This window comes from Oreochromis aureus, linkage group 9, assembly GCF_013358895.1.
Source record: "Oreochromis aureus strain Israel breed Guangdong linkage group 9, ZZ_aureus, whole genome shotgun sequence".
Classification (NCBI taxonomy): Eukaryota; Metazoa; Chordata; class Actinopteri; order Cichliformes; family Cichlidae; genus Oreochromis; species Oreochromis aureus.
Window position 1 is genome coordinate 31,656,423 of NC_052950.1, and position 9,637 is coordinate 31,666,059.

At 40.7% G+C, this 9,637-nt stretch overlaps 2 long non-coding RNA genes across 3 annotated transcripts; both read left to right on the top strand.

Annotated features, from left to right (window-relative positions):
- The first annotated feature begins 987 nt into the window (after positions 1-987).
- Positions 988-5,566, top strand: LOC120441943. Of its 2 annotated transcripts, XR_005614402.1 has the most exons (4): positions 988-1,096; positions 2,667-2,778; positions 5,236-5,380; positions 5,498-5,566. It is a non-coding gene; the product is annotated as an uncharacterized LOC120441943 (long non-coding RNA). The 2 variants fall into 2 exon arrangements; XR_005614401.1 differs by lacking the exon at positions 988-1,096 and having other exon boundaries at positions 1,103-2,778.
- Positions 5,567-5,572: 6 nt separating this feature from the next.
- LOC120441940 lies at positions 5,573-8,388 on the top strand. The gene is made up of 5 exons (XR_005614398.1): positions 5,573-5,706; positions 5,823-5,956; positions 6,063-6,228; positions 6,413-6,706; positions 7,014-8,388. It is a non-coding gene; the product is annotated as an uncharacterized LOC120441940 (long non-coding RNA).
- Positions 8,389-9,637: the final 1,249 nt, after the last annotated feature.

Consider the following 9,637-nt stretch of genomic DNA (forward strand, 5'->3'; position numbering starts at 1 on the left):
TCAGTTGCGCTGAAAATGGTAAATGGCCTGTATTTGTATAGCGCTTTACTAGTCCCTAAGGACCTCAAAGCGCTTTACACAACCAGTCATTCACCCATTCACACACTGGTGATGGCAAGCTACATTGTAGCCACAGCCACCCTGGGGCGCACTGACAGAGGCGCCCCAGGGTGATACCAAACAAGGCAAGGGGAAAAAAATAAAATGAAACAATCTGAGGGTGAAATACAAACATAAACTCAAAAGGAGTCAAAAATGGCCGGTTGTATTTCGGACCTCAGAAGGTTAATCCAACAAATCATGAAAAATTAGGTTTAAATTTTCATTCATGACAGTGCAGATTTCTGACATTTTGTGTAATTTAAGCATGTAACAATGTGATTGTTTTCTAACAAAAAACAGTGTGAAACTTAAGTTTGACTTGTGTTTGTAAATAAACCGCACGTTGTTGTGTAATTTTCTGGATTCTATACTGATTGGGCTACATATTTATTTATTATACAGGCTATACAGTACATAAAATAGAAACTCACGTGTTTTATGTGGGCTACAGACAATAATTAAGTTAGAGACTATATTTATATGATAAACGTGTGTACTTACTGCATTTGAATCATTACAACCATATGTAACCACCTGCATATGTGTTTGGAAAAAAAGGCTTTGATTTTGCCACCCCATTTGATTTCTTTGCCACCCTCATGCCACCCCAAGAAAATTTCTCTAGATCCGCCCCTGGTTATTAGTGATTTCTCTGAGGCATCTGGTTTATGTCTAAATCTAAAAAATGTCAGTTACTAGCAATTAAACGCTGCACTGCAAATGCTATCTGTAACATTTCTGTTAAACAAGAAGTCACATACCCAGGACTGTTAATATCCAAAGACCAAAAGTCAAGATGCTCGTCAAACTTTTAAAAAAAAGAAGAAGAAAAAAAGTACGTTCTAAATCAAACTTCAGACGTCACTAATCACGTGACTCTGGCCAAACGAATCAAGCCTCGACACAGTGCTTCTGAAGCAGCGTGTTGATCTTTCTGACACACTCACCGGAGCGTCAGCTTCAACCGGACTATCACTACCTCTCACATCTAAAGGTAAGTGCCAAAGTAACTTTGAACTGAGTTCAGTCAATCTCGAGTTTTTCGAAGTTTTCTGAATGAAGTTTTCTGTTGCTCTCTGTGAGAGAAGACCGTTAAAGGCGAGGCTCTCCAGAGTGTAGCAAAACAGGAAACCACAGCTGTGTGTGCGTAAGTGTGCAAACGAATAGATTAGAAGTGCAAGTGAGCCACGAGTATAGAAAGATCAAGTTTCGTGAGTTGTTTTTCTCACCACTGATCACGCGCTCAACACTCTACACATACTTGTATCACTTATGGCAAGCCATCAGTGCCAAAAATCGCCACTTTTCTAACGCGTTTGGTTAAGAAATGGCGTAAAAAACGCCGTTTAATTTTTCAAAACGCCGAAAAAAACGGCGTTCTGTTTCGACAAACGCTGTTTTTTCCGACTCTCACATGGCGCCCTGAACGCACCATCCGAGTGACGTAAAAAGCGGCGTTCAAAGACACACGGAAACGCCGTTTTTTACGCCACTCGGCAGGAAACGCCGTTCAAAGATGCATAAAAACAGCGGTTTTTACGGCGTTCTGTGCCAGCTGTAACGGCGTTTAAAACGGCGTTTTATTGAAATTATGCAGGGCACTCCCCATGGTTCCCTCATCCAATTACTTTCAACTCATTTCACCCAATCAAAGAAGAGGAAGTGCAGACCACACTAATGCATCACCGATTCACCTTGCTGCTAAGTGATTGCTTATTCGGTACCAGTGCTTGTTACCCACTATGCATTTTGATGTGTTTAAAGCATGATCAAACAAGCAAACGACGGAATGCTTTTACTGTAACAAGACCTTAACTTTGTGGCGCATGGGTCGCTTGTTTACTTGAGGGATCAGCTATTAGCGCTGCGCTACCGCAGTGTAGCATTATGATGCTAACGGAGTCCTGGCTAACACCGCAAACTCCGGACATGAGTGTGGAGCTGCCGGTTTCCAGATGCTGCGGGCGGACAGGACGATAGACAGCGGTGAGAGGAAAGGAGGGGGGCTGGCAGTGTTTGTTAAAGACAGTTGTGGGACCCCTGGGCACATTGCTGTGAAAGATCAACTCTGCAACACAGACATTGAGCTATTAGCCGTTAGCATCCGTGGAGGCAGCCTGTGGCACTCTGTGGTCCGCAGACTGCAAACGCAATCTCCGGGAGCTCTTCTTCTAATATCAGGGGACTTTAATCATGTCTCGCTGGACTCCACACTGCCCACCTTCACCCAGTATGTGACCTGCCCCATCGTAGTCAATAAAACATTGTACTTAATGTATGCCAATGGAAAAAGTGGCATACAGTTCATCACCTCCCTGCCCAGGGAAGATCTGATCATAACCTAGTGTGCCTTGTCCCTGTGTGCAGCACTTAGTGTGCACGGAGCCACTAATCACCCACGCAGTGCAGAGATGCTTCGCGGAGGGCATAATCAAGCAAATAAATGACAGAATGCTTTTTATTTCATGTCGACGTGCAATTTATGTATAGTTGACCGGGAAATTAAAGCAGCGATCACTTGGACTATTCCGTAGCACCCCTTTCACAGTGGTACATCCCTCCAGGTAACCATTCACCAGTCTTGTACAGTAGAGCGGGACATTACGTTTACTCTCAGCGGAATTCACCCGAGAAGGCATCAGTTCCTGCACTGGTCTTCACCACGATTAGTATAAGGTAAGAATGAATACATTTTCTTCTATTCTTATTTCCAGTACAGTAAAAAACTCATTAATTTACATTTTCGGACAAAATGTAGGAGCCCGAAATTGTGTCTACTTTCATCTTACAGTCCAGCAACAAAGAACACATTTTCGTTTCATACTTTTGTTATATTCCGTTACAAAGCTAGCCTTAGCCTTGCCGTCGCCTTGGCCACCATTGATTACGTGGCTCTAATATTAGAGCCACGTAATTGCGCATTGATTTTTCCGGTGAGGTTGTGCATAAGTGCTGCATATAATACAATATGTTCAATGGGAGAAACTTAGTCATTTATCTCTACAGCCGAGTAATTATCCCAAGAGCCTTTTTCCAGTAAGCAGGATTAACAGACTGTCAAACCATGAAGTCATAGTGCAACACCAAGTTGCAATTTCAGTAAACTCATCTGAATTAGATCGTGACAGATGTTCCGAATTTTCAGCTTTTGATGTCCATCCTGATAAGCACGCATGTGCCTTTTTAAACGCATGTACAGTTGTATCTACAATACCAGGATTTAGTAATACAGTGGGGTATACAAAGAGCCACATGAGACTGTTAAGCTATCAGTAAACCCGACACTGCAGACTGAAAGACAAAATCCATGAACTGAAAACTGACCTTAAATATGAGTGCGGCAAATCTGCAGTGAAGAGAGATAATAATATTGATTAGGGAGAGAGGACGCAGCTGGGAGAAACAAGACACAGGTGAATTGAATCAAACAAGTATGACCAGCGGAAGCAAAAGCAAGTGCACAAAAGACTAGAGGTCAACAATATAAAGCAGTAACCAACTAAAGATAGGACACAGAAATGCAGACTTTGCACTGGGAACACAGAATGGCAGGAGAACAGCCTCAAAGAGTAAAGAAATGAATAAAGAACAGTATATGCAGAAAATAAAGAATAAAGTTAAAAGACAGCGTGGTCTTCAAGAACCCAGAGTACGATACAAAAATGTCATTTTATTCAAGTGAACAAAACAATGTAGACCATGTTCATTTTGTTAATAAGTTGGAAAAAAAATAAAAACTAATGACAGCATTTAAAATAAACAAAGATGAATAACATAGATGGGAACATTTGACAATGGAATTGTAACATTATCAAAACTGATTTTTCAGATATGCAGAGTAGAAGATGTGGAGATTCAAATTTTTAACTTGGGTGTGTGTTTGAAATATGAAAATGTTGGTTGACATCGTTGACATACTGTTATTAAAGATAGGAATATGTATGAAGCATAGATTCAAAAGCTCTATTAACAGAACTATAACCTGTTAGAATCTGCCATTTATTTCAGATGTATTCTGTAACTGTTCACAGTCTCAATACTTAAAGTGATGACAGATTGTTTCCAAAAGTGCTCAGTCACATTTTTCATAAGACTAACATGGAATTTTTGATTTATTTAAATATATAAACCTGTTGAAAGTAATAATTGAAATTCTTGTCTTTGTAGGATCACAGTAATATATAGATTTCTAATATAGTCCAAGTTTGTCTATGAAAAAACGCCAGCAAGCAGGTTATGTCCTACAACTATCGTCTCACTGTGAATGAGTAAGACTATAATCGAACTCTCTTCCTTAAACAACGAGAAACATGAAGTGCACTCAGGAGCAGATTCGAGCGCAGGCTCAGAGTGAAGTTAACAGAAAACGTTCTTTACATCATCATCATCATCATCATCATCATCATCATTTATTTATATAGCACTTTAAAAACACACCTGTTAGACCAAAGTGCTGTACAATAGAAATATAAATATAGTAATAAAATAGAAAAAAACAGACAAGTATGTGTATGTGATGCAAAAGGTAAAATTAAAAACAAGGCTAGAATGCATGAATGTTAACTTTGAGTTCTACAACTAGGAGCAAAATGCTGTGAACATGGACTACGGTAGTTCATACTCGAGGGAACAGTAACATGATCTGTGGCTGCCGGAGCTCGGCAAGTGAAACAGTGGTGTGAGAGTTGATGGTGGAGCAGCACTGTGGGACCCATTTTTGTATTGTTACCTTATGTGTGCTGCTACGAGTCACCTTTTGTGTTTTTACATATGGTGTGTTTATGGAAATGTATTTAAGATAAACGTAACTCAAGCCAGGGGTTTTTGGTCAGAACAAGCAGTTTGTAAACTCTGTGCTGTTATGATAAATGACATTGGACAAAGACAAGCAAATAAAACTGATGAATACAAAAACAATCTTAACCGTACAAGACAAGTATAGCTTGAGTTGTTACAAGTTTAATTCATAACAGTTACATTGCCTCACCCCTGCCACCAAACACTTCAGTGGCTTCAAGTGTAGGCATAGCCTCTACAGGTACTGCAACAGAGGGAGAGCAGAGTCAGGAGGGTCTTGGAAGAAGTTCAGAAAAGATCCAAATAGGCAGTCTGAACAGTCTTACTTGTTTGCAGGTGGAGTAATGCACGAATGGATAAAAAGGAGTGAGAGGTTATCAGCTGTTGAGGAGCAAATGGAGATCCGTGTCCAGGGGAGTGAGGCTATTATGCGAGTGTGAAAGGTTGTCCAGGAAGTAACTAAGAAGACATGAACAGAGAGGTAAGTACTAGAGCTTTGAGCAACGTGAGGCCAATAACTAACATAGGTTAACAGATAATATGGCAAAGACTGGTTGTGAACGGTGGTCTTAAATACAGCTGGCTTGATTTGTCTCAGGTGGTGATCCTCGGTGGAGTGATGAAGTAGAGCAGCCAGCACCCCGAGTAGAGCAGGCACTGTGGAAAATAGTTAGACTCAACCAGACCATTACAAAGTATGGCCTGGAGGATTTTCATCTCAAGGTGCAAGAACATTCTTAATGACTGTACACGGCAGCTGCTGATGGACGATGTTGGGCCAGATGTGCTACAGTTAGCGTTAAGGAGGTATGATCAAAGCAAGATCGAAAACATTTAACATTTAAACTTGCATAAAATGTTTAAGGGGAATATGGCCTGAGAATATAACATGAATTAAGAAGTAATTTTTTGATATCTTTGAGGTTGGAGACAGTGCAGAGAAGCCTTCGGTGGGCAAGAGGAAGACTGATCAATGTAACTGCGGCAGATCAACTTCTGCGTGACTTGGCTGAATTAAATCAGGAGGTCGAACTGTCTACTCAGCATGGCCAACAAGGTAAGCACATATTGTGTCGATTCCTTGACTCATCAAAAGTGTGAAATTAATTATGACTCTGTCTTAACCTATTTTCCAAATACACCAAACGCTTATATATTTTCAGGCTCTTTTGGATACCAGGCACCAGTGGTTTTCAACAGAGGTAGAGGAAGATCCCTTTTCCTTATCACTCGGGAGCAGCTTTCATTCCTGAAGTCATGTGGATTCACTGCACCTCAGATGGCTGATATTTTGAGTGTTTCACTTCGTACAATTTGAAGACGTCTGCGGTCAGTGACTTTTCAAACCAGTGTGACTTTCAGTTCTTTGTGACACACACTCACTGTTTATTCAGATTAAATGGTATTGTGAAATTGTAAAAAATTGTATATTTGAATGTGCACCACTAGTCAAGTAATGAAGTGTGTTGTTATGGTAGTGATAAATCACTCATGTTTTTTTGTCTGATTTCAGACAGTATCATTTCACCCGTGCATCAATGTATGCGGAACTGACTGACAGTGCCTTGGATGAACATGTGCAGGACATTGTCGCTGGCAATGAACAAACTGGTCCTGAGGCTGTCAGAGCCTCCCTGCGAGTACGTGGACTACGTGTACAGCGAAGGAGGGTTCGAGCAAGCATGTTACGGATGAATCCTGTAGCAGCTGCCCTTAGAGCAGTTTTGCGGAGACCAGAACGAAGAACATATCAGGTTGCAGGTCCAAACTCATTGTGGCACATTGATGGAAATCACAAGCTGATAAGGTAACCAAGCACACTGATTTGTTGAACACCTATTTTGACCAAAGTGAAATTCAGCATTACATCAAATATAATTGTTGAACAGTAAGACACGTCCAATAGAGCCAGGCCCTGGGATGGGCAGTCCTCTAACACAACTGGTTATGTTTAAAGGGGAAGAGGAGAGAACACAGACAGCGCAAGCAACATACAGAGAAAAATTCAAACTTGACATGCAATAGTCACATGTAAATCAATTAAGAGTGTGTTTTCTATTGTTTCAATAACAAAGCAGAAATAAGATTTTTCTTCTTATGGACCACGGTTTTAGGTGGAGGATAGTCATTGATGGGGCTATTGATGGATACAGTCGTCTTGTGGTCTTCCTTCATGCCTCAAACAACAACCGTAGCAGTACCGTTTTATCAAGTTTCATCAGAGCCGTGGTATCCTATGGTGTACCCTCGAGGGTCCGGACAGACAGAGGAGGGGAAAACAACGCTGTCTGCCTGATGATGAACATTTTCAGAGGCTTTGATCGTGGAAGTGCCCTAAGAGGAAGGAGTACCCATAATCAGAGAACTGAGAGGCTCTGAGGTGATCTGTGGCGAGGAATGACCAATGTCTACTGTGACTTATTTCACCACCTGGAGGAGGAAGGCATCATTGACATTGACAATGAAATGCACCTTTGGGCTCTCCATTACATCTATCTCCCAAGGATCAACAGAGATTTGAAAGACTTCACTCAACAGTGGAACAATCATGGCTTGCGGACAGAGAGACACTTGAGCCCATTACAGATTTTTGTCCGAGGCAGCCTCCAGCAACAGGGCCGAGTCTCAACTGCCATGCAGGACATCTTTCAGACTAGAGCAGCTGCTGCTGCTGGGACTATTGGTGGGACAGCTGATGGTAGTGTGACAGCCACTGAGAGTGAGACGACTGCTGCTCAGGGCTCAGGTACTGACTCTGGTGGTGGTGCTCATGGTACAGATGAGCTGGGATTGCTGGTCGACTGGCCCGAGAGGACTACTGTGCCAGACATTGAATTTACTCTGGACGGACCGATGATGGAGCAAGTGGTAGAACTATTTAATCCACTAAGTGGCACCAGAGGGAGTCATGGTATTGAACTCATCACTGGCTTAATATACTTTCTGGACTCCACATATCACTGAGACAGTTCAATTATTGACTGAAACATAATAGCAGCAAGTGGAAAGACTTCAAAATATCTAGGTGACTGGATACATATAATGTGAAAAGTTATAATACGTGTTTACTATGTACCATTGAGTAGTGGAGATACAAGAACGAGCTGTGTGACACTGACAATAAAAAATGTTGAGTGATTTTTAAAGTGTGTAAGATGGAAGTTGTGAAATGGAAAGTTTACAACTGAAGCTGAATCTCGATAAAGTCAACTTGATTAATCTAAAAGTTACAGCTGTTGATATTGATAAATACAACTATAAAGCAGTGACAGTAAATAATTAAAAAATAAAAAAGTGGCTCAGTATAGTGTAGTAGATATAAAGTGGTTTAGCGTGTGTTTGATGTTGTGACAGTTCACAGCAGAGAAAAAGTGTTAACATTATTGAGCACATTATGTTTTGCTTTGTACAAACATAGTTCTGAAAATACTGGACTCGAGTGTAAAATGTGAATAAAAAAAGAGCAAGCAGTGATTTGCAAATGTCAAAGGCAAAGTTTGTTCACAGTAGAACATAGAAAACATGTCAAATGTTTACACCAAGACTACGTCGTTAAAAATAAGTCCATTTTAATTTGATGGCAGCAATATGTTTCAAAACAGTTGGGATGGGGCAAGAGAAGGCTGGGAAAAGTGGTACTAAAAAGAAACGGCTGCAGGGATATTTTAAAAGTAACAGGTCAGTTACATGATTAGATATTAAAAGAGCATCTTAGAGAAGCAGAGTTGCTCTGGAGGAAATGTGGGCAGAGGTCGATCAATCTGCAAAAAAACTCCATTAACAAATTGTGCAACAATTTCAGAATAATGTTCCCAAGTGTAAAGTTGTAAAGTCTTAAAATATTCCATCCTCTAGAGGCATAAAAAATATATTTTATCAAAAGATTCAGTGACTGGAGAAATCTCTTTGCAGAAACAATGAGGCTAAAAGCCATGATGTCAGTTATCTTCAAACGCTCACAGGAAAGTTATCATCATGGAGCCTTAAACAGACACGATTCTGTCATGGAAATCAGTGCATTTCCTGTATCCTTTGGGGCAACAGACCTGAGTCACACTTTTAGAGAAGTACCTGGTGAGGTGGATTGAGAGGAATATCCATGATGCATGGTAGTTTGTTCACTCACTTCCTCTCCACCACAGCTTCTGAAGCGCGGCCAATCACAGAGCTTGCTCTCCTGATCCAAGAAGAACACATTAAAGTGCACTGCACTCACCTGAACTGACAGAACACCTGTCATTAACATTTTGGTGCACACACAAGCTTGTTCTCAAAAACCCGCCTGCCCATCCACTGCTTGTGTGCAGCCTCTGTTTTGACCTTCCAGTCCAGCAAATGTATATATGTGGGTGTACAGGTATTTGTATTCCTCCACCACATCATATCAGCGGGTTCAGTATCTTATACTTTTGTCAAGATAATGCACACTGCAGCCGATTTGTATCTACAGTTATCAGAAAGAAGCCATAACCAAGTTACATGGATTCTTTTTTTTTTAATTACTTCATGTCATACAGGTAAACTAGTTATGTCATGTGCAACGCTGTCATGTGCCACTCTCTGGTGTTATGTTTCAAATTTGTGTAAGACTTCCAGAGTACTCTGATGACATTGACAAGGACATCTCCAGTTTACATGGAAACAATTATTTCATGTTCTTGAGATTATTTATTTACATCACTTTTCAGGAAACAAACATGCAGGTCTGATTCAAAACTGCATATCTATTTTTTTAATT